General features: G+C 39.7%; 1 protein-coding gene and 1 long non-coding RNA gene across 9 annotated transcripts in view; one reads left to right on the top strand and one right to left on the bottom strand.

Moving 5' to 3' along the window:
* Positions 1-18,265, bottom strand: part of LOC310677213 — an 18,549-nt gene extending 284 nt beyond the window's left edge. The window contains exons 1-3 of one of the 3 annotated variants that reach the window (XR_014510992.1): positions 18,174-18,265; positions 15,832-15,934; positions 13,842-14,282 (exon numbers count right to left, since the gene is read on the bottom strand). This is a non-coding gene — a long non-coding RNA (uncharacterized lncRNA). Of the gene's footprint in view, positions 1-13,841; positions 14,283-15,831; positions 15,935-18,130 lie in introns of those variants that run through there. The other 2 variants (XR_014510994.1, XR_014510993.1) reach the window with 2 other exon arrangements.
* Positions 1-25,084, top strand: part of LOC310677204 (uncharacterized protein) — a 99,352-nt gene that overhangs the window by 24,338 nt on the left and 49,930 nt on the right. The window contains exon 3 of one of the 6 annotated variants that reach the window (XR_014510980.1): positions 17,215-17,330. The exons of the other annotated variants lie outside the window; for them this stretch is intronic. The gene's annotated coding sequence lies outside the window, so the exon portion shown is untranslated. Of the gene's footprint in view, positions 1-17,214; positions 17,331-25,084 lie in introns of those variants that run through there. 6 annotated transcript variants of the gene reach the window in all.

Genomic DNA, 25,084 nt, shown 5'->3' with positions numbered 1-25,084 from the left:
ATTTAATGTTCACACTTCCCAAAACAATACATGACCTGAAACACATCCATTCTTCAAAATCTGCACTTCTCCAAATTTTGCAATGCAGTTCTCCAGCCAATAAATGTCTACAAAAGTGTATATACTGGGGCAAAGTGTGCATAAATAGCATACAAAAATGCATTATATGTGTATATTAGGCAAAATTGCATACAGACATATATAATGAGAATTTCTCTCTAAAATCCTGATCGAGTTTCATGAGGACTTTTTGATATAAAAAAAAATTCCAACTGAATTTAAGATTGGAAAAATGAGAAATGGAGAGAAAATGGAAGTGACTGATTCTCCCATCACTACCCCCAACCTTCCTCTGTCAGCAGTTGCCTTCACCAGATCAATAGCAGTAGAAGGACCAATTGCATGAGTTAGTTGCGCCGTCAGTATAAGAGGGTTCTGCAAGGCAAGAAGTGTTTCATATTGAATTGTATTACATATAGTAGAAGCTTGCAATAAAATAATTGTCTAGTTAGTTTAAATCAAACTCTGCCTTGGCCCTTGCTGCTGTCTTAGAGTTGATGTATCATTGTATGTATGTTCGTGTATTTTTGAAAATCATATGGACCTGTTACTCTGCTCTCACTGTACCCTAGTTTCCAGAATTCTTTCCCTTCCTGCCAATACTTCACATCCATGGCAATAAATAAGGTTTTGCCACTTTCCCAATTTCTTCCAGCTCACTCCATTCTTTACCACTATCAGCACAGTTTCTCAAATCCCTCTTTCTCAATCCCCCTCTTATTCTCTCATGACACTTTCAGCTAGCCTCTTGAACCGTTTTCCAGCCATAATAAATATATTCCACATTCCATTGCTTGCCTAACTTGATTTTCTCAGTTTTCTGCCTTCTATGTCATTTTCTTCAGCTCTCCTCTTCTTCCATTTTTTCCTTCTCTTAGCTTCCCGTTTTTACATTTGCTACTTTTCCTGTCTGTTCTTTCAGCGACCAGCGACCTTATCTACAGATTCTGTAGTGATAGTTTCTCTATCTCCTGGTTTAAATTGCTAACCCTAACCTCCCCAATAGCTCCTCCTCTCCCTACAATTTATGTAAAGTTTTAATCTCAGACAAACTGGTCTCTCTGTTCCCTTGCAGAAAAATACTGGCCTTGTTGTTTCTTTAAGCAGTTGAGATGTTTGTGCACATTCTATGAGATCACATCAGTTCGGGCAATTGCTTCTGAAAACTTCCAAGCCCTTTAACTGAATGCCGTGACAAGATCTATTTATCTTCCTAGGAAGAACCGGTATCTATCTGCATTGTTTTGGCATGTAATTATTATTTCATTAAAGATTTGCAGAAATGGCTAAAACGCCCTCCCCCTAAAATCCCAGAATTTAATCCGAGTCCTCAGTGTACACACAGGGATTATGCTATGCACACATACTTCTCACACAAGTAAAGATTGTCTAATGCACTTGAACTTTAGCAACAGGCTTTGCACATGCAACAACGATGTATTCAATGATGAAGTGAATAAGAAAGCCGACCTACGTTTGCACTCGATCTCATGTGCACAATGTATCCCTGGAGCACTTTGGGTTGGGATGCATGTATTCAAATACCACCATGCAGTTGTTGATGGAAAGAGAGCAGAATGAAGGGGAAAGTTTGCTTCTGATCCCTCACTCTCCAGACAGAAGCCAGGGGTAGGGGCCATTCATTCACATGTTGAACATATAGGACAACAGCAGTTTGAATCAGCATTTCACTTAGCTATGCCACACTCTAATTAAGTACTGAAGCAGCACTGATACCTGACTTGACCTGTGACTGTGGCAGACACTGGTTTGCCTACTTAGATGCCAAATAGCAATTGTTCTTTTGTCAATTTTTTTTTTTTGGGGGGGGGGTTGTTACTATGTTTTAATGATTGGGGTAACTGGAAGCATTTTTTTTTAAAAAAACTATTAATTAAATTAGTTGTGTGCTATTTAAATATGTTATTTCCTATTTTTCTTCTGCAACACATGATAACATACCAGTGTGGTATAGTGGCTACAATGGTGGCCTAGCACCTGGGAGATTAGTGTTCTAATTGCCCCTTTGCCATGAAACTCACTAGGTGGCCTTGGCATAACCTACCTTACAGAGTTGTTGTGAGGATGAATTGGGGCAGGGAAAAGCCATACAAACAACCGTGCACTCCTTAGAGTAAAGGTGAGATATAGATGCAATGAAACAAACAAACAAGATAGACAGGTAGCTGGACAGACAGAACTGCTGTTCACATCATGCCAAACTAGGATTTCTTGTTATGTGTGAATTACCCTGAAAATAAACTCAGAGTGAGGAATATGCAGGTGTGAGTTTCTAAAAAGTACTTGGTTGAGCGGGGGGGGGAAGGAATAGCTTGTCAAGATATCTTTTTAGAATTCTGCTTATATTTTTAACAATTATTTTTAACATAATGATATTTAATATGAAAAATGAGTCCCGACTGATTTCTCTCTCTCTCATTTAAGAAAACAGTATGTTTCGCATTAAAGCATATGTCTCAAAATGGGGTATTTTTTCCTTACACAAACTGCATAGCAGAGCGAGTGTGTGTGTGTGTAACTTATCTACTTTAATGTTTAATTTCCTTTCAAATATTCTAGCACTGTGAAAGTAAGTATCAGGAGACACAATGGCGTTTTTAAGGGAGCATTGCGGCCAGCTTATAGGAAGAGGGTTTTTTTTTTTTATCAGGGAGGAGGGGATTAAAAAGGGGGGAAATTTTCCACATCTGCCTTTCAGTACACATCACTGTGCACTGCTGATATGCATACAGTACAACTATTGATGCACACCAGTCTAACCCTGCCCCATCTGAGGCAGCAAGAGTAGAATCATCCCCCTTTGTCTTGGTGCTTACATATCTTTGTATATTCTGCATATGCATGAAATAAATGCCTCTCGGAAGGTGTCTGGTGTGTTCAGTGCTGATCATATTTGGGAGCCTCCCTGTACATTCACAAAAGGACCTTATGTGCATTTGTTAAAGATGCAAGCTAAGCTCTGAGTGTCAAAAGTATGCACTCCATGTTTGAAATGGTGTGCATTGTGAGTTAAATATCTATCCCTGTTAACCATATTTCTTTGGCTATCTATATTCTAGAAAACATAGTTCCCACTAGCATATATATATATATATATATATATATATATATATGAATATAAAAAATAAGGGGGGGAAGTGGACTGAGAGCTGCCGAAAGGGGTTTTTTTAATAAAAAAAATATACTGACAGTTGGGTATTGACTGGCTTTTTAACACACACTCCTCTAATTCTAATTCTTAATTAGAATGCCATAGCTAATTAATAAGTTTTTTCCAATTATAAATTAACTTAGGATCAGAACTCTGGCTTTGCATGTAATTTCCTATAATCGCTAAAGCTACTGCAAAAACATGTCTCCTACCAACCGTAACTTTTTTTTATTTAACACAGACAGACAAGTTCTCACTGGGTTTAAATTTTGCAGCAAATTATCTCTGTTGGGATTTATGGAAGAATTTCCTTTTCTTTTCTTTTTTAATCGCAAATGTTTTCTTCTCGCGCCACCCCCACCCCCCTTTCTGCAACCTTTTCCAGTCTTAAACAAAATAGGCTACTGAATGGACAATTCCTTTTTGAGACTTTTTTTTTTAAAGAAAAGAATTCATCTTAATGTTTTAATGTTATTACAGAGAAGGAAGAAAGAGAGCAGGTGATAATTCGTCGTCGTCCCCCCCTTCATAACCGTTATCACCTTTTCATGGTTTCTTCAAAAATGATTTGGGAGGTGCCCTCATGGTGTTCATTTATAGAATCTTAACTGGAGAGACACTTATCTCTTTAGTAATGAACCAGTATAATTAAAGGTGGGAATGTGGAAGAGTTCAGGCTCTGGCAACATGTCACATAGTTGGCTGCTGCAATTCCTCCGTGGTTTATCAAAGACTACTCCTTTAATATGGAGATTACACTTATGTACTTGTCTGAACTTGAAAGGCATTTGCCTAATTTACTTATTAATGAGATGTAAATCTATTTGTACGGCACGTCACAAGTTTCCTGAAATCGCTGCTACTTAACTGGCGATAAACCCTATGATTTAAACGAAAAATAATACATTTAGCTTCCACATTCATTCTGTTAAAAATTGATATAGTCTATGTTAAATTTATTAATATTGCTTGCTGTCATTCAGTTTGCAGCTCTTACTGAAATATGACTTGACAGCGGCCGCATTAAAGATGTATGCCATTGTATTCAACAAAGATTAATGAAGCCCGGTAAAAATAGCTGTAAAAGAGAAAGTGATCCGAATGTAAAATCAGTGAATTAAATGAGGCCTTGCATACCATTTGTTAATATGCATGAGGAGGGAGGCAGCGAATGAAAATGTCTCCCTGCAAAGTTCATTTGGGAATGTTTCAATATTGTCTGAATACCACCAAACTACTGAACAGCAGCTTAATAGAGACCCATGTTCCACTAAGGTCTGTCCAGGTGCCCTATGAAACAGAGGCAAACACACACACACACACCAGATTTGCTTCCAAACAGAATTGGAGATATGCAATCTAAATAACATGATCCACACCAAAGGAAATCCATCTAATACACAAACGAGCATAGATGTGTCTTCTCTGCCTCCCAGACTTCTCAGGCTGTCTATAAGTGTTGGCTTTCAGTAATAAAGCTACTAGTGATATGGAGCTTTAATGTTATATATGCCTCTTTTATGGAAGAATTGTATGAAGTAATACTTACAGGGATTAGATGCCAAGGATTTATAAAAGGTTAATATGTCTGTCTGTCTTAGCTGTCATACCTTTTCATACACTGAGATCTATGAAGTGATTTTTCTTTTTCTTTTGCAGAGTTCCTTAGGATATTCTGCCACACCGCAGCCCCTCCCCAGATGCTGATTTATTTCAACATGGTTCATTATCAAATGCTGCTGAATTTATAACCTAACAGGTTAAGAGTTCCAAATAAATTAGCAAGAACATAAAATACTATACAGTAATCACAGGGTAAACATAGCATATTTATCAATCAAGATGCAGGGTGTTTGTACAGGGCTTGAGCTACCACTGGCAGTCTTGCTTAAAGATTTGAATATTTTCTGCAAGGTCAAAGGTGCCTCACAATAGGCCATGTTGAAAGTCCCCCTCCTTTTCTTTTTCTTTAGGGATTATTTTTAATTTGGCTAGGTAGATCTTCGGCAGCAAAGTCATAATGCACCAGAAAAGATTGTCAGCTTGGAGGCAATTTGGAGGTATAATATGCACACATGCAGTATGAAACCTTGTAGAAAAGCTGTGCCTAAAGCATAAATTGTCCCAAAAGGATGAAAACCAGTGTTTAAATTCAGAACAATTTAGATGGATTTTTGTTCTGAGTCTCAGCTTATGTCACCACCAGATCTTAGCACTGGAATTCATAGCCCATGTTTTGTGTTTGCCATATTGAAAATTATTATTATTTCACACTATGCACTAATACATAATGCTCAGGTGTTGGAGCACTGTGTATTGTTACTCGCTCCCAAGGGACTCAACAGTTCTGGGATTGTTGACACAATCTATATATATAAAAAAAAAAATGGATTAGGGTGGGATGGTCTGTCCCAGTTATTGGCAATCTAAGTTATTGTGTATATCTGAGATTAAATAAATTTAAGGCTAGTTGCCCACGCAAGGAAGTGTTGACTCTTCTGCGTTAGTGGAAATTGTGACGTTCACTCAGGGCAAATGGAGTCATATTCGCACATAGGTTTATTTGGGGTGTGAGGGATGTAATTGAGCGATGCGCAATTTATTTCACCATACCCAACATAGCATGACTTCTGTACATCAAAACAAACTATTTTCATTGCACTGAAGTTAATGGGAAAGAGAGTCCAACCCTAAGGGACTGTTTGAGATGCAGGGTTGCAAAAAGAGGTTTGTTTTGCCAGAGCACCAGTACCAGAAATGGTTTGTTCTGATGACTGGCTCACTTGTAGATAGGGGCTGCCAAGTGCTGTGGCAGGGATGTGTTTATATAACTTTAGATGTTCTGAGGCACCACACAAGGTTGTGACTGTTCCCAGTAGTAAATGGTGGGCTAAGTCACTGCTGCACAGCTAACCTCTAGTGATTTGGGTCACTGCTGCTTAGCAGGAGGTAGAGGAGTAGAGAGGTGAGCTGATGCGTCTTCCCTTTCCTACTCTTGAGCAAAACTAGAGTTATGCTGACCACAGCATGTAGAAGAGGGAGTATAAGAGAAGTGGAAGAACCTTAGCAGTCTCATTTGCAGAGGGACATTGGAAGCCCTGTGCCCAACACCCTCCAAAGCAACTTTTGCTACAGGTGTGCCACACAGGAGTAGCTCAATAGCTTCTGTGATGCTGAGATAAATGGACTTTTCCTCTTGAGCACCCAGGAAATTGTGGCTCCACTTCTTAGTACAAACACCTCAAATAATTGGTCCGTGCCTACTTTTGCATTGACTCTAGTGGTTTGTGGGTTGATTTGTATTGCTGGAGCTAGGAGGGCTAGATTTTAACCTGTTCTGTAGTCAACCATTACGCAGCTTAGCTTGTGTGGGCTTTCAGAGGATCAGCAACACAGAATTTTAGGGGTTGAACCCAAAAAACAGTTTGAGAATACTGAGTGCACTACCTCTTTAAAAATCAAACCCCAAAACTTGCCTACCATTATATTGCTGAAAAGCCATCAGTCCAAATTCAAATATGTAATTGGAAAGTGAGCAATTTATTGCTGCTTTGGGGAGAAATAACGAGTGCCACTGGTGCTCTTGCTTCTACTTCCCATTCTCTTCTGAGTCTAATGCATCTTACTGCTAGTGGAGCACACGAGAGGCTTTAGTATATAACATACTAAATGTGTAAAATACTAATAGTTCCCCTTGAACTCGCCACCTTGTTAATCAGTACTCTTTCAGCATTGACACCTTCTGTTACTTTAATTCTTTAACATTTTGGTCCCTTATGCTCAATGCAATGCATCTTTCCTGAGAACTGGCTGGTTTCCAGTTGTCAAGTTGCTTTCCTCTAGCTTTCTAAGATGTCCATCTGGGCAATCAGAGGTAGGGAGGCAGGCTAATTTCTTAGTAACATACTGCCAGATAGCATTTGGAAGGAATAAGATAGCAGAGAAAAATAGAACGCTGGCAAGAACCAGAGCTGTCAAATTGCCTGTAAAAGAGCAGACAGGGTTGGCATAATTTTATCCACATTTTAAGATCAGAAGCATTTTGAGCCATTAATTGAGGAAAACAGATTCCGACAAGAAAACAATGAAGAACTAAGTCAACATGGTCTCCTTTGTTGGAATGCATAGATTTCTTTTTTTAAAAAAAGAAGAAAAAGCGGAAGCACTTTTTAAATCCCCAGCAACTAGAAATATGAGTTTATGCCCCTTGCTAGGGCTGGATTGATTATCGTGCTTAGTATACTATACAATAAGAACAAAATTAGTGACTCCACTACACCGCTCACTTGTAAGAAACTATAACACTGGTGTATTGACCATCATAAGGACCACAATGACAAGATACTCCCATCTTAGCTCTTTGTGTAAGAATATGTATATGAGACTGCCTCTAGTATTGCTTTGAATTCCCTCTGAGAAAACTGTTCCTGGTTAGTCTGGCACTTGGAAATTGATTTCCTCTAGAATTTTGGAGTCAACAACACATTTGGCAGATCCAGTAATATGCAGAGGGATTTCCTGTGCATCCATATTTCGTGCATGTGTAGAATTTAAGAAACTAAAGCAAATGGTTATGCATGAGCATTTGATTGAACTTTCACAGCACTCTGAAGTACATACTGTTGGGGATGTTTAGCATGACTATTTCACCAGTTTTGATTCAGAAATTTGTATACTGCTTAATGTTCAGAATTTCTAAGCGGAGAAGTCTATGGCACAATTGCTTTGTATTGCACAGGACATTGTGCTGCCAAATATGTTAAAACTCTAAAATACTGTGAGAACACCAATGATCATTGATACAGCATGAGAATTTCAGACATTTCCTTGATGGTTCTGTGACACGTTCAGCCAAAACACTAAGGATTTTAGCAGAGGGCCTTCGCAGTAGTGGTGTCCGCCCTGTGGAATGCCCTCCCTTCAGATATCAAAGAAATAAACAACTATCTGACATTTAGAAGTCATCTGAAGGCAGCCCTGTTTAGGGAAGTTTTTAATGACTGATGTTTTAATGTATTTTTAATATTTTGTTGGAAGCCGCCCAGAGAGGCTGCGGAAACCCAGCCAGATGGGCGGGGTAGAAATAATTTATTATTGTTGTTGTTGTTGTTGTTGTTGTCAGAATGTTCAAAGTAATATTTTGTATTTTCCTAGAATCACAGTACTCAGCCATTATTTCCATTACTGCCTAATTTCAGGAACAGCAGTGTTACTAATTGTCTCTGCATGCTTGTTTCAAGCTGGTAGAGGAGAAACACAGTTTATGGCACGAAGACGGATGCTGCAAGGCAGAAGGTCAAAGTCATGATTTGTTGTGCTCCTCATATTATCCTCTAATGCTATCGGCATAAGTTACCTGAATTTGGGAAGATAATAGTTTTGAATCTGGGAAGTTCTTTCCATAAGCCTTACAACTCGTTCTTTAGGTGAACCATGACTCATTAATAAAATGGTGAAAAACTTCAGAAACGAAAATTAACGGGATAATAGAAGAGGTGGAAAGAGATGTATAAGTTGCTGTGCATACCATTGTGAGGACAATTTCACTCCACTTCTGTCAATGGTAGCTTTTTCATTGCTATGACGATGAGGGTTATTGCAACTTAAGGTTCCTTTGAGGGTTCCATCCCTTTTTAAGTTTTCTCTAAGCCAGCAATCCCTCGTGTTAAACAGTAGTAGAGGCTAACAAAAGGACGAGAAGGGGGAACAGTCATCATTGTATCAAGGTGAAATATGTGGCACTGATGCAGGAAGGGGAAAAATTGAGCATCAAATTACTATGGCAATGACTGAGAAATGAAATAGCTATAGAAAGAGAGTCAGCGGGACTGCAAATTGGCACATGAGTTCTCAGTACCGACTTTACTGGTAGAAAGCCAAATTCAGAGTGCCCTCCATCATCCCCCTGTAGCATTTTATAGTCACTAATGACATTTTATTGCTCAAGGAGTCATTCAGCCATATATAGGTGGGAATTTTCCTTGACTTATTTTACTGTATCTCTGGTCTGATCTGGTGTGGAGTCAGTCTTTTAGCTTCTGAAACTTCTGTAGAAGGTGTTATGAGCTGTAAAGGAAGTGAAGTGGCCAGAGGCTTTGATTTCTTATGGTTAAATAATAATAATACATGGCACTTTGCTTCTTCAGAGCTTGTGCTTTTTATAGCCTAGTGTTTACCTAAGAAATCATGAACAATCAGTTTAAGAGACTGCAAAACATGCCAACTGAACGAATTTTCCTATTCTTGATGGTACAGTGGCCACAACCTTTGGGCCATTATTAGAAGCAATAATACCAAGGTTGAAGGAACAAGTGAACATGCTGCTTTGAAATCTGGCACAGGTTGCCTCCAATGTATGGTTTTCTAATATTTTAACTTGGAATAATCCCTTTTTGTCACTCTAAGAAAGCTTGCATTTTTTAAAAAAATGATATTAAGCAACCAGGAAATGAAAATTTGGTGGTCTGATTATCCAATTACACAATCTGTAGAATTGTGCTTTGTATAGTTAATGTATTCCAGCTGCAAATATCAAGGGTTTTTGTTTTGTTTTTTGTTCTAGGATTTAATTTCTTTATAACTTGGAGATAAATGAGATGGTGGTAAAAGGATAGCTGGAGCACACAGGGATGATTTACCTAAAAAGAAGTTATGGGGAGTTAGGAAACTAGAAGCCTTTGGGAAGAACAGGAGGCACAGAAGCCAAGGGTCATTTTCACATTTAGAAAATCATACAGCCCAATAAGTATTCCCTGAGGAATTTGAAATACACAGTTGCCTGGTTCACACATAATGCTAGGTCACGGTTTGTTTATCCTAACTATTGTTAGTTTGAATGAGTGAACCAAGCCCTGAAGAGTGTGGGGGGTTTTTTTTGGGGGGGGGGAGAGGCATAAATCACAACGTGAAGTCATGGTTTATTGTTGATTTATGAATTATGGCTTGTTTTAGTAATGGCTCAGCATTATGTCTGAACCCAACAGTCTTGCTTAACCCATGGTTTGTTTGGCCATTCCACCACTTATGTTCATTCTAAGCTACAGAAGCACAAGGCAAGAGCAATTGGAAAAGAAATCAAGCTTTGGAGAAACAAGCCTTGTCTATGAGACAACTCATTGTTTGTTACACAAACTATGGCTTAGTGTTATGTGCAGCTGCAGCTGCTATGATATAGCTGGTGCATTCCAACTCCATGTGCAGAAACTGAGTACCATGTATGAATCAGCTGCACTGGATGTGCAAATGTACAAATAGGCCACATGGCTAAAAAGAGATGGGATTCTGTTTCCAAACCATGCAAAAGAGGTGGATGCCTAGAAAAAGTATTGAAGCCAAGGGTTGTGATTTCCCTTTTGGTCTATTGTGTTGCACACTGATAAGCCAAAAGTCTTCCACCTCACCCTATGGCTCACTGTATTATGGCTCATCCCATGAATAACCTGAGCCTTACCAGTCCTAGGCTAAAAGCTATTGCCACTATTACAGATGGGTCTTGAACTAGAAGAGAGAGAAAGGGAAAAGCTGGCAAAGAAAAATATACATCCCTCCCCTCTAGAGAGGTGAATGTTGCTGTAGGTATTGCCCTCCCTAATGGATTCAGAAGTCTCAAGTTACTTGCATGAAGGAAGCAAAGGAGAAAATGAAGACTGCAATGAGACTTATGACTGCTTTAATTTTGCCCCTACAGTATAAAATGGAACCATTTAAAAATTACTCTCTAAACCCTGCATAGGAGAGCAATAAAACTAGTTTTCGCACTTTCCCCTCTAAGTGTTTTAGTCTGAATGCATGAGCCTCTGGCAAACACTGGAACATCAGAGCATCGCATCATTTTTCATTTTGTTGTTACTGTGGTGGTGGTGTTGGGGTGTGTTTTTTTATATATATAATGTTTTGCTTCAGGAGGTTATCATCGCAGAATGCATCATCCAAGCAGAGTTGTTGCTGTCTGTGCTAAACCATGAACGTGCAACCATAGTTACCTCTTCTGTTTATTCTGTTCCAGCAATTTCATTAATTGTAAACCTGTTCGCTGTTTGCTAGTGAGCTATCACTGTGTGTTGTTTACTAATAGCTTTAGCTCTGAGGATTTCTGGGTACATATGAAGGGTCTTCTGATAGAAATGATGTGTGTGTGGCAAGGGGGGGCAATCTTCTAGGGAGGAAAAAAAAGCAATGCAATTTTTCAATATGTGGCACATTTACTATAAATAGTGGGAATCCGTCAACTCAACTAAGCATTTCATGGGAACCTCCATATCAAAGAAGACCATTTGGAAAACAGCCTTTGTCTTAAATGTGTCTGTAGACAGTGCATTTGTTGGTTTTTGAGTAAATCCAAGCCTATTTATAAGCTCATCTGTTACATGAAGGGGATATGGAAATAGCTCCCTGTTGCATGAAAATTATCTATACTCTACTAGAGACAATACACTTAGCCTACTGAAAGTAATAGAGTGAAGTCAGCTTCATAGTTTATTTTAATGGGCAAAGGCTCTGCACATCATAATATCAAATAAACTCCCCGGAAAACATCATCCTCGTATAATTGTATTATACAAGAGGAGTGTCACTTTTTCTTTGGAAGAGCACCATTACACTTTTATGATATACGTTAAGGGGAAACTAGATGGTACCATTGATTCCTGCAGTAGCATTTTTACATCAAAAGACCTATGTCTGCCGTCCAGGTCACTGATATCACAAATGAAGGGGATTTAATGGTCTAAGTTTGGTCTCCTGAGAACAACAGAATAGTTAGTACCACCATAAAGTCTGACAATGTAGCCCCTTTGGCAGGTTTTTGTTGATAATAGGCTTGAACTGCAATCTTTTTGCCTTGGTATAAGGGGATCTTTTACAGGAGGCTTGAGATGCATTAGGGGAATAAAGCAGGGGTAGGAAAAGCTGCTGAGTACACGGCTGCTTTTCACCTGCACCATACCTAGGGTAAGGTTAATGCAGTAGTATCCATGTGAAAACTGCCTCACCCTCGCATTAAAAGGAGCTTATCATTAGGGATTACTGAGCGGCTGCACCAGCTGCAAGTCTTTACTTAAAGACTTAAAGGTAAAGCTCTTTCCATTCCCTATCCAATGACATTTGCAGCTCACTATAATTTATTGAATATCTTCCAAAGAGCAAACACAGGATTTCTCCTGGCACTGTTTTAGTTGGGTTGTAAACGTTTGCCATTTACCAAGAAAGGGGAAGGGGGTGGAGGGACACATTAACACTTTTGCAAAACATGGTGTAATATTTTGAACCTACCTTTTGAACCTTAAGCTGATTCCTGTTTCTCTGAGTCCAGCCTGTACATTATTTAAAAGTCAAAGTCTTATAGTAGCTTTGCAATGAAAGTCCTGTGTCTCCCTCCCCTAAAAAGTGGCCATTGTTTTTGCTTTGGCTGACACTATAATGGCAAAAGTATGAAAATTTTAAACTTTATGCAGAAGAGACAGTTTTTAACGCCTACTGTATTTCATAGCCACATTCTCTATGTCTCAGAATCCTTGAAAAGAATCCAAAGAGAATTTAGTGAGGTTATCTTCATTTATTAAGGCTGCCAATTTATTGATGAAGATGATAAAAAAAAATAGTTAAAGAAGGCAAATTACATGCCTGGTGATGAAACATTTTCTTCGCCTTCCGGGTAACATGCATGCAAATTATATTAATAGGCTATAATTATGTAAACTTTATTATGTGTGTTAAAGATAACATTAAAATTATAAGACAAATGACACTTAATCACCAAAGGAGGATAATGACAAAAAAGTCAGCAAAATGAATGGGCATCATAAAGATTGTTGTGCTTCTTTGCACAATGACCCTTTCTATTATAATAAAATAAAATAATAATAATGAATAATGTTCCACACACTATGTTTCACCTTCAAATCACTCTACAAACATTGTCTGATTATTATACAAGCATTTGGGTTCAATCAGTCTGTGCAAATTTGTGCACTGTGCGTAAGACCTTTCCCCAGTCAAACACCCAAATTGCGTTTCTTTCTTCTTCCATTTCATACTGTAGGATGCTAGATTTAACAAGTTAGCAAAAACGAATGATTGCAATATGAAATCCAGATGACTGTGGTGAAATAGATGGTACCTTTCCCCCCAGAACAAAGTACTTTAAGAGGAAATGCCATCTGGGTTATTCTAATTACTAACTAACTTTATGACATTTGCTAAATATTATAGAAGGGTTTTCTCAGTGGTTTATGGTTGTTAAATTAAGACAGCACCCTCATCAGTTACTGGTGATCTCTGACGTGAGTCCCAATGCCTCCACCAATTCAGCTGCAACCCCACATGTTGCTGCTTCAGAAAAGCCAGAAAGCCCATAAAGAGGGTAGGCCAGCATATGAGAACACAGAGGGGAGAGGGGAGAATGACCACTAGCCATGCCCTTAAAGGCTCACATTGCATCTCTAAAGCTATTAAGAATGGGACAGCTTTGTGCTGGCAAGGATTTGCCATTGCTTATAAACAGGACCATTCTGCAACTATGCTGGGACGGTCACTGAATGCATGCTCAGATGGAAGACTCAGAACATGTTCATTGTAGACCCGACACATGCAAGCCTTTCAGGATAATTCACTGGGCAACAATTTTTTACTTTTTGAATGTTGTCTAGATTTCTACAACTGATTTAGGGTATTTTTGCACTGCTGAATCAGGAAATGGCATCCGTTTCTCTCCATCAGGTCAGGTTTACTGTAAACTGAATGGTGGGCATTGATAAAGGTAAGTACACATAAAATGCATGTTGCTTCACCATTTTTCAAACTTCAGGGCTTGAACTTCCGTTTCTTGGAACTCCTGGAATGCTCAGCGGCAGGGAGGTCTCTCTTCAGAGTCCAACAGTAGTCAGCCATCATGACTGCGTCCCAGCGACCCTGATACCTGGTCTGCATCTCTTTCATGTTCTGATGGAATCTCTCCCCCTGCTCGTCACTCATTGAACCCAGGTTCTCAGGAAACCGGTCCATATGTGAAAATAGGTAGTGCATCTTGACGCTCATGTTGCAGCCCAGGTTTCTGAAAGCCGTCAGCATGTTGTTGACAAGTTCTGCGTAGTTTCTGCCCCATTAACTTAGTTTTGATCCCCCAACTTTATGCTTTGCCGCACCAATTTATGGAAGATTTCGAGGTTTTATGACTTCAAACTGATCCCTTTTCGACATAATCACCCAGAACTATCGGACCTGAATACTTCTTGTCATTAAAACAATCATTTCCAATCAAAACAAGTATTCGACATGGCATTTTACCCCCACCAACTTCTTCTAAAATGCTCCACACAAGCGTACATGTTAACAAAAACGTAAAAAAACGACATGCGACCATAGCTCAAAAACTTGACCTGATTGAGTAAAACCATGTGACTTTTGGATTCAGCACATCAGATTCATCCTAAATCAACTGAAAAAACACAGACAACAAATTTGTTGTTGACCAGTGTAATCCTTTCAGCTCTGCCTTGCTTGCTTTGCAATAGAGGAGCATGCAAAACAGCAACAAACGGAAATTATTTCACAGGACTACTAGTCACGTGAAATTTAAGCATCTTGGTCACATCTGCATGCCCTAGATCCACTTGTATGGATGGATGCATACACCATAATGCTGCCACTAGCTAATTTACATCTGTTGCAATGGTTGCATCGATTAGCTCGTGTTAAAAGTCAGCACATTTTAGTGTGTGTCTATGTGTGTAGATTCCATCTTCTAACATTATTTTTAACTAGAAAAAAATCAAAATTGCAGTTAATCTCATGCAATGCTTAATCTCTAAAATGAGCGCTAGCAGATTTCAAACCTGCCTGGATTCTCAGCTCCTACCCTAGAAATTCTCACAGATGTGTGCAATCTGCTTTTGAAGGAATGGCACTCTGCAATTGCTACAAGGCACTTTTCTCTGTTATCATTTCACATATTCCAGATTTCTTCCATGGCGCTAATATCTAATGAAGCCCTGGTCTTGTTGCATAGCATGCACTGGTCCCCACAGCCTGGTATGATCTCTCCTAAATGATAGCGACATTCATAGAGTTTTTGTAAAATGGACATCATGCATATCACTACAGCCACTGTCTCAACCCCCTTGCCCCAAAGGGGGATATTACTACAGAATGCAGCATCCTCACACTAGAGCATTCTCTCAACCTTGGGATGGCATGGGTTCAAGGCACAGGACAAGTGGGCCTGAGATTCTGGAGAACAGGAGGGAGCAGAAAAACTGAGATGTAGAGGGAAATGATAAAGTCAGGTCCCAGGCCTCAGAGGGCTAAGTTGGCCAAAGACTCCCACCAGGGACAGACTACTTTTTTGTTTGAGTTTATAAATTTATTCCAACAAGACTCCTGCCCCAGGCCTCAGACAAGTTCTGGATAGAGCTTTCGGTCCATCCATCCCCCCAAAAACACCCATTATTACCAAATGTGCAGGATATAAAACATTCAGCAATACTGGAATATGACATCATAGAATTGTGGAGGGCTTTCCTTATTCGAACCCTTGATGCAAATGTGCTAGGCCATGGGAGGGAAAGAAGCGTATTTTGAATATCTTGTTTAACATCACAAACCTGTATGGGAATCTTCCAGAGCAATGCTAATTATTCCTCGTCCATCATTAGAACATTTGGCTTGAATGGTGGTGGTGGGGAATCTTGCTGACCTTAATCCCACCTGAATCATAGTTAATAATAGTACATGAAGGTCATTTTCCTGTCAGGCAGGTGTGAAATATTTTGGCTCTTTGCCATTCAGCAAGTCATCCAGCTTAAACTTATATGTTTAGACATGTTCATATTCATATTCTTTATGTTCATGTTCATATTCTTTAATGGTACAACATTACCAACATTCAGCTCTGAAAGTGACAGAGCTGAATCTTCACAAACAGAAAAAGTTACCTCTTTTCTTCTATCAGGCCCAAGACAGTGTAGCAGCAAATTGTGCCCCCCCACCCCCGAAGCCAAGCATTCGGGGCAGCTGTGAAATTCCACCAAACAGCGCAATGACCTTCCTTGCCATTATTTATTGTCCATCATAATAATCACAATAATATTGAAAATTGAAAATCTGGTGCCTTTTCATGGTAGCCCAACCAGCCGTCTCCCTCTCCCTACTGGTAGGGCTGGCCCTGACTAGACCACTTCAGTTTGCAGCCCTGATGAATGCCTGACTAGCCTCCCTTGATCCCAGGATATTAATTATTATGAATGATTCCCAATGCAGAAAACCATATTGCTGTCTATTTCCCATATGCAAAACATAAATTGTTAATGGGTTTACTGTCCAAAACACTGCTCCAGCTCTATTATGTATGTATGCACTGAAGCTGTGAGAGTGATTTGCTAATCTGGAGGCTGTGGTAAATATTTCTTTGTGTCAGTCTTTCATCTGCATTCCTAAACTTCATAACAAAACTTCAAGGAGCGGGGGAGAAAGAAACTATTAGCTGCGAATTAGACATTCTCAGGGAAGCCTAGAATTATTTTTCAGGACAGAGGGCTCAATTTCTCAATCTCAGGTGTATGATTAAAATCAATTAAATCACTCTTCCAATGTCAGCGTCAAGATTCTCCTGACAAATGAAATTATGCGAGAAAAGTGTTCTCTTCACTCTTCAACCCTTTCTCAGTATCGCTCACATCCACAAATGAGATCAAAATTTTCAGCTCAGGGATTTCAGAGATATTTTCCATAAGAACATGAAAAATCCCAGGAACCCTATGTAAGTAGACTTTATAGTCTCTAGTGGCAAGATTTTGATGGCCTCTGTATGGTTGGATATATTCATGACTAACAAAAATGAAAAAATTACTGAGCAAAATTTAACCATTTGGCCACCACACTTGATTCTTCCCCCCACCCCCCAATAAATTAAAGTTTCAAATGTAGCACTATGTACTGTGCTACAAGGGTACACGAGGTAACCTTTGCGTCTCTCTTTTTATTCACAGAGATGTCCCTGATGACATTCTCTTATTGAAAAACTGAATTTTATCAGTCTCCTTCAGTTGCTTCCCAGATATAAGGACAGAAAGCAGGCAGACTCAGCTACAAATGACCATATCATTTCCTGGGGCCCTGAAGGGTTAATAGTAATTTACAGTAGCATTCATCAAAATAAAACCATATATTGTGCACTCTCTCTCTCTTTGTCTGTGCAGGAAATATAATTGTTAAAACACAGATATATCTCATTTCCAGAAGTGCTTTCATGTGCCTGGACTATAATACTGGCAAATTATTTAGCTCTTAATTTGTTAAAGCATGGACTTAAGTTTAAATTTTACCCATGAGACTTGTTGTATATATTATTTGCTGGTTTGCTTTCACTCTGTTTTCTTTAGAGACGTAAACAAATGTTTTCTGCATTTCAGAGCTTTTCCTATTCCCTATACTTTTTCCTCCACATGCTTTGGGGCAGCAGCATTACACATAGTATTTTGAAATATATTATTTTGATTCTTTTGAAGGAAAACAGCCTGAATTCTACAACAGGAAGAAAAAGAACAACATTTGGGGGTGGGGAAATATGATCTGGGGGGCAGTGAGCGAGAGAGAAAGATGTAGCTCAGTGACAGAGCACATGTGTTGCATGCAGAATGTTCCCCATTCAAGATTTGGCATTGCTAGGTCGGGCTAGGAATGCATTCCAATGCTGGCACATAGCTGCTGAATAAGAGCCTTGTTTGCAGCTAGGAGAGTGAGGAAGCAACATACCCTGATACCTGGTATGTAGCCACATGCAGGGGTCAGTGTGGAAGCCGGACATGTTATCTCCTTATGAGGAAATTCACAAGGATGTAGGAGAATTCAGGGGTGCAATTGACAGGGGAGGAGACCAGGGGCCTTCTTACAAGAGTTGCCTACCTAGGCGCTGAATAGGATGCCTTGAACTGATGCAGTCACCCACCTGAGAAACTGTCAGAGCTTCAGGTGTGGATGAGGGATTTCTGGAGATGGTGGGGCACTTCATTTTCACTTGCCGAGTTGCTGCCCACCAGATGGGTCTTTCTGAGGTGGCTTTGTGATATCACAAAGGGTCTCTCCAAGCCTCATCACCATGTATGAGTCACACAGGATGTGTGGGAGGATTTGCAGGTATGGGGAGACTTTTTGAAGCATTTCCATGAGGTTTCATTCTGGAGGGACAGCCACAGGCTCCAGGCTGAACTCCAGGTTCCAGTGTCCCTGGCTACTTGGTGTATTTTTTTCCACTGATTTTTTGGTATTTTTTGGTACACTGATCCGAATCTTGGCAAGCCAAAGGGTTAACTCATGATTGGACTCTTCTGGAATTTTCCCTTACTGCAGTTTAATATGGTTTTTGTCGAAGCAGCTTGCCAATTCCACTGTCCATTTTTGCCATGACAACCAAGCCAGGTCCTTAATTCACTCACTTCTAAGAACACTTGGGCGATGGAGCTGGCCAGGGTTTTTCCTGCTGTCTCCACTTCTGGGTCCTTTTTCTTACACACCATGAGCCAGGCCTTCCATGGGAGTAGAGGGAAGGTGAAATCCTGTTGTGTCGGTGGAAGCATATGGGAACAATGGTGGACATTGTTCAAATACAATAATTATACAGTGGTACCTCAGGTTACATATGCTTCAGGTTACATATGCCTCAGGTTGCAGACTCCGCTAATCCAGAAATAGTGCTTCAGGTTAAGAACTTTGCTTCAGGATGAGAACAGAAATCATGCTCTGGCGGTGCGGCGGCATTAGCTAAAGTGGTGCTTCAGGTTAAGAACAGTTTCAGGTTAAGTACGGACCTCCGGAACAAATTAAGTACTTAACCTGAGGTACCACTGTATGTATTTTTGCAAGGCCAGCCTGTTTTGGTTTTAAATTTTAAACGTTACATTTTATTTTACTACTTTGAAATCATGTGAAGCTTTTCCGGTCCCAGCTCTACTTTCTACAATCCTGTCAAACCAGTTATATTGCCAACTATGTTTTTTCAGGTTAAAAGCACCCAAATACAAATTCTGGAAATATACTCAGCCCTGCTGAATACAGTTAAGTCTAAGTGTATGCACTGCTGAGTACAAACAAAGAGGCAATACTGGGACTTATCAGGTATCCTGTGCTTTATTACTAATCCACGTGTGGGAAAGACTGAGCAACGCCAAGCGCTTGAGTGTTTAATGGAGTTATTTAGGGTCCTAGATGCTCACTGCTCGTGATACCTCCAAAGCAGTGTGACACATGGCGACAATAAAGAAAAATGGGGGAAAATATGAAGAAAGCGTTTTTGCAGCCCCCGCCTGAGCCCAGCAATGAGGATGGTGAAGCAGAGTTCTGATAAGATCAATTACTTTTTAATTTTACTGCCTCTCTGGTCAAGTTTCTAGTGTCAAGATTCTCAAGCCCTAATCAGCATTCACGGTGTTTATAGCCCACAAGGAAGATCTCACCAGGCAAAGCTAATTCAAGGTGGGATTTACACAACTCTGCTTAGTTCACGTATCTTCTTTTATTATGGTATTATTATGGTATTGAGGAACCACAATGAAATTTTATTTCTTTGGAATTGACACACAATGATTGAAACTCCCAAGAGGCAAACCATGGAAGAAATCCACCAGAGGCAGTTATGCACTAGAAGTTATCTTCTTTCTCATGTGTTTCCTTTCCCCCTTTTATCCGCGCCCCCTCCCCTCCGCACATACAAAATCAACACCTCAAAGTGCTTTTTGGCTTTCATTTTGTTTATTCCAGCCATAAATATTTTATTACTTAAAAAGGGAAGCAGTGCTTGCTCCTAATTGTTTTTGATTAAATATGCTAATTACATTTTGGAATATTAATGACACATACGGTACTAAATGTTTTAATAATGCAATGAAATAAGCTGGCAAATATAACAACAAATTAACCTGAAACTGCTACATGATTTTCAGAATTTTATATTATACCAATACAAATAAAAGGGTAAAATAAATAGCCAATCCATTCTGGGCTGGACACCTAAAGTTTGGGTTTTTAAAATAACATAAAATTACAATGTGTTGGGTATGCTGTATGTGAACTTCTTAGACCTGGTAGTAAGCTTTGTGTCTCTCTGAATATATGATCCAAGGCTATGTACGACTATTTTAATTTTGGATTGGCTGTAGGAGAGTATTTGGTTCAGGTGTGGGGGAAGAATTCTGCCTTCTACCCAACATCATTCTGAGAAGCCCATCTGTCCCCCCCCCCCAGCCTAGCTCCATTTCTCCAGCTGCTGTTATTACACTACCATTCCCAATGCTGTTCTACCGTCTTGATTGCAACACATATTTGCTTATATTCAGCAAAATGGCTACCTTACCTAGGAAAATATTACAGCTTAGCAACAAAGTAGGTAGTGTTGCACTGCTAGAAGCTGCAGGAACCAGATAGTGAGTATTGGGTAGCATCTAGCATGAAAGATCTTTCTGGTGGGCTAGTTTGCAGACCCTCTGAGTGTCTCTGTTTTCCAGGGACAGTCATGGATTTATAGAAGCCATCCCGGTTTCTTATTTGATTCTGGAATGCCCCACTTTTGCCTAGGATGTCCCTATTTTCAGCAGAGAAATGTTGGAGGGTATGAGTTTGTAGTCTTGCTGGGCAATGCTGGTTGAATGATAGTGAATCTAAAGGTCTCTGTACCTTCTTCACACTGTCCCCTCTCACAGTTCCCCTCTCACATGAAAAGTTTTTAGACCTGAGTATAAGCTTTAATGGAAGGAGGGGCTGATGGGAATTATAGTCCAAAAGCATCTAGAGGACACCAGGTTGGCAAAGGCTGTACTATAAAATATGGCACAGATACTAGAAGTTCTCTTCTGCCAAGATGTGCTACCCTTATGTCCTAGAAACAATCTAGGACAAAAATGACAGTGATAGAAGGCTTGGTTTGAGAAATGTGTTTTTGTCTGTGTGGTAAAAGAGATTCATTTGCCAGTGAGAAGGATCAAAGATTGTGTTTTGAAACCACTGGGAGGTTACCCACTGAGTTCAAGATGAATAGGATTTGATCCTTACCCCCAATCTAGGAGCTCAGAATAAACATTGGGTACCCATGTAAGCCAAAAATTAAAGCATTCTTCTTTTGTGGTAGAACAAAATTGGATATATCCTTTAAACCTAATGTGTGATTCCTTCATATTCCTGCTGCAAAGGAGAGGGAGTCTTAATTGGCATCAATTAAATCTAACTTTCTTCTCCTTCCTCTTTTAAACTTTTAGTTGACTTCCTTTGCAGTTTTGCTGTAAACCTATAATTGTTTGCTTGCTTTTTCATTGTAATTGTTTTGGATGGAAAACTTGTTTTCATTGCCTTAATATCTATGTGGGAGAATCTGTAATATAAACAAAAATCAAACATAGCTTTGAATGAACACATAGAAGATTACCAAGGCCTATCAGATCAACCTAAATTCAAAAGGACAAGGCAGTTTGTTCCAGCAAAGAACTAAAGCCAAGTTGAGAATGGAACGGAACTTAACAAAAAACCACACACACACACACAAACACCTCTTTGATATAAAGGGGAGAGGAATCTCACCAAGGCCACATTCACACCAAACGTTTAAAGTGCTATGATACCACTTTAAGCAATCATTGCTTCCCCCCAAGAGTTCCGGGAACTGCAGTTTGTTAAAGGTGCTGAGAATTGGTGGGAGGCCCGTATTTCTCTCCCAGAGCCTCAGTTACCAGTGAAGAGAGACTTATTGTTAAACCACTCTGGATTGCAGGTAGGAGGCCTCAGTCTAAAATATTTGGGGGCAGGTGTGTCCCCCTCCCAGATCCCTTTTAGATCAGATCCTTTCGAGTCCAAAACAGATCTGGAAGCTCTCCTCACCACCCTACCTTCCAAGGTGATGGTGCATAAAGGAGGGCCTGTGGCAGCCATAGGGCCTTATGTTTCAGACCTGGATTCTGGCATAAACATACATAGCTGCATCCCAAACTTGAGCACTGAAACACAACAGTACCCTGTATAAATTTGTTGCTTTCTCTTTCTGGTGCCCCTAGACACTGTTGTGAGTATGCACTGGAGCATGGCAATCACAGCAAGGATACAGGCTGCTGACGTCAGCAAGGGCAGCTGTCCACTCAGGAGTCAAGCAAGTAAATGGAGCTAGCTGTGGCACTTGCCACCCCACCAATCAGCATCTAACAGTAAGGATGGGAATTCCTCTATACCAGGGATAGGCAACCTAAGGCCCATGGTCTGGAAGCGACCCACGCAGGCTGTTTAACCAGTCCACGAGTCGCCCTGAACCAAGCCGCCCACTCAGGGAGTCCCCGTGCAATGCCCTAAAGCAGCACAGCATGGGGACTCTCTTCCATGCCTTCTGCACATGCCCAGAACCTGAAAAACGCTTATATGCAGGCGCGATTTCCAGCATCTGGGCATGCACAGAAGTTATTTCCGGCACCACGGACATGTGCAGACACAGTTTCCGACATTGCGCTGCACTGGGTCAGCCCATGGAGAATCTCTTTTTTTAAAAAATAATATTTATTGAAATTTTCCAACAAAATAACGCCAAAACAAAACATATCCACAAAAAACAGAGGGGGGGGGGAAAGGGACAGAAAAAGAAAAAAAGGAAAAAAGAAAAACAAAAAACAAAGAACCCTCTTCCCCATCCCCCAACACAAAAATCCCCCCCAAAAAACCACAAAAATACCCCACACAGCACAAAGTCTCACATTCCCTTTTTTCCTTTAACTTGTTTCCATGACTTCCTCCCACCTCCCTATTTATATTCCTGATTTTAATCTAATCGGCAAATTCCCTCCAACTTTTGATACTTTTTCCCTTAGTTACCTTTACCTCTTTTAAAAAACAAAACAATAATAATAGAAAAAGAGAATTTATCTTAAAACTTCTAATCTTAAATTCTATAATTATATCCCCTTATATCTTAGTTTTTCATTTTCCTTATCTTACTCCTGGAACCAGTTAACTTCCTTCCGTCATCCCCTCAAAATACTTGTTAAAACCATATTTTGTCAAAATTTACTTAATAATCTCCAATTTTTTCCCCCATCTCATCCCCCCGGTATCGGGTGCTGCCAATCCTTTTTACAAATTTTTAGAGTCTTTCCAATCCATAAATTCAGTCCATCAGCCAGGTTGCCTGGTGTCCGAAGCCTTTAAGTCATCTTTCTGGCCTGTCTGGAGAGTCTTTTTCGAACTTAAAATTATGTCCCAAACCACATTCCCCTCAACATCTCCTTTAACCCTTGTGAACAAGCTTGCAGGAACTCTGTAATTCCTCTTGTAGACCAAAGAATTGTCCAAAGCTTGCTCCACACTCTCTTTAAGGTTGCTAAAATTCACTTCTTCAAACTTTCTCAGAGTGCCAATTTCCAAGATATATCTTATCAAACCTGTGTCTCTTAGTCCATACATGGCACTCCTTTTCCAGATCTGTCCTTTGAACTCTTTACTCTCATAGTCCACTTTTTGTCCATCAGCTTGAGGCTCTATTACTGTATTTTCCACCAGAGATTCCTCTTGTAAAGACGGAACCTGTTCTGTTTGATCCATATTCTTGTCAGTTGTCCTTCCTTGTTGGTTTAATTCCAGTCCTTGGGCCGAGTTTAATAATTTTTTCCCTTCTTGAGCCAAGTCTGTTCTTTCAATGTTATCTTACTGTCAAGGTCAGATGCTTATTTAGTCTGTAAAGTTGCAGCCTGTGTGAAAGTTTCTATCCAAAAGTGTAACATTTGTAACAATCCAACATGAGTTTCTGTAACTTTCCACAGCCACCTGATTACAGTTTCCTTTAGTTATTTTTCATCCACCTTTCAAGCCCATGGAGAATCTCTGCGGGAGTGATCTTACCTTCTGTTGCCATGCAGTAGCTGCCGGTCAGCTACTTCATCGCCCATGGCTAATGCTAGCATTAGGATTCCTCTTTCTGCTCTGCGATTCAATCAGTGTACATATGCAGAGTGCAACAGTACTGAAAATACCCTTCAGACTGAAAAGTACAGCCAGCTATAGGTATGCAGCAGTCTCAGCCATGTCCATACATCAAAAACAGAAGTATGGCACATTACTAACTTGCAGGTGCCAGTTCAGAAACAAGACCAGGTGACTTGGAAACTGAAAATCAAGATAGGCCAAAAACAGCGCATCCTTGCTATTAATAATTGCAGATTGGTGATGGTGGTAGTAGTAGTAGTAGTAGTAGTTATTTTGTTATTTATACCCCTCCCATCTGGTTTAACTCTTAGGGTGTGGGGTACAGTAGGAACACACTATAAGGCAACCATTGACTCATTAAGACAAGATTCAGCAACATTATCAGCTTCTATCCATCATCTCTAAAATTGAAATTATATTGATTTGCCTCATAAGGTTATGAATATAAAATATCTGCCAAATATGGCAAAGAACTTTGTACATTAGAAGTGTATATATTTTATGTAGCATATAGTATAGTCTGGCACATTTTTAAGTTCATTAGATATTTGATTTTAGAAGTGCCCTCTGCAAATGAATTCTAGGGTCTATTGGTTATGTGAAAAGTAATTTCATTTTTAATACACTATTTGCCATCTATTAATTCACTATTTCCTGCCTTTTAATTTAATTGAGCATCCATTAGCCTTACATTAAACCATTTCTACAAAATGAACTTAACAAAACTTTTAGAAAGACCTGCTCACTTTCTTATTAAACCCAATCATCTCCTTGTATGCCCACTCACAGGTTCTAACATTGCGAAAGGAATTCTGCTCATATAAACATGGTCTGCCTTTCCAAAATGGATCGCATAAAACCCATAGACAATAATTTATTAGAGTGATTTTCCTCTGGGCTTAATTGCTTATTGAT

Source organism: Podarcis tiliguerta (genome assembly GCF_965153285.1).
Source record: "Podarcis tiliguerta genome assembly, chromosome: 5".
Classification (NCBI taxonomy): domain Eukaryota; kingdom Metazoa; phylum Chordata; class Lepidosauria; order Squamata; family Lacertidae; genus Podarcis; species Podarcis tiliguerta.
The sequence above is the reverse complement of the archived record's forward strand: the minus strand, read 5'-3'. Positions and strand labels throughout refer to the sequence as shown.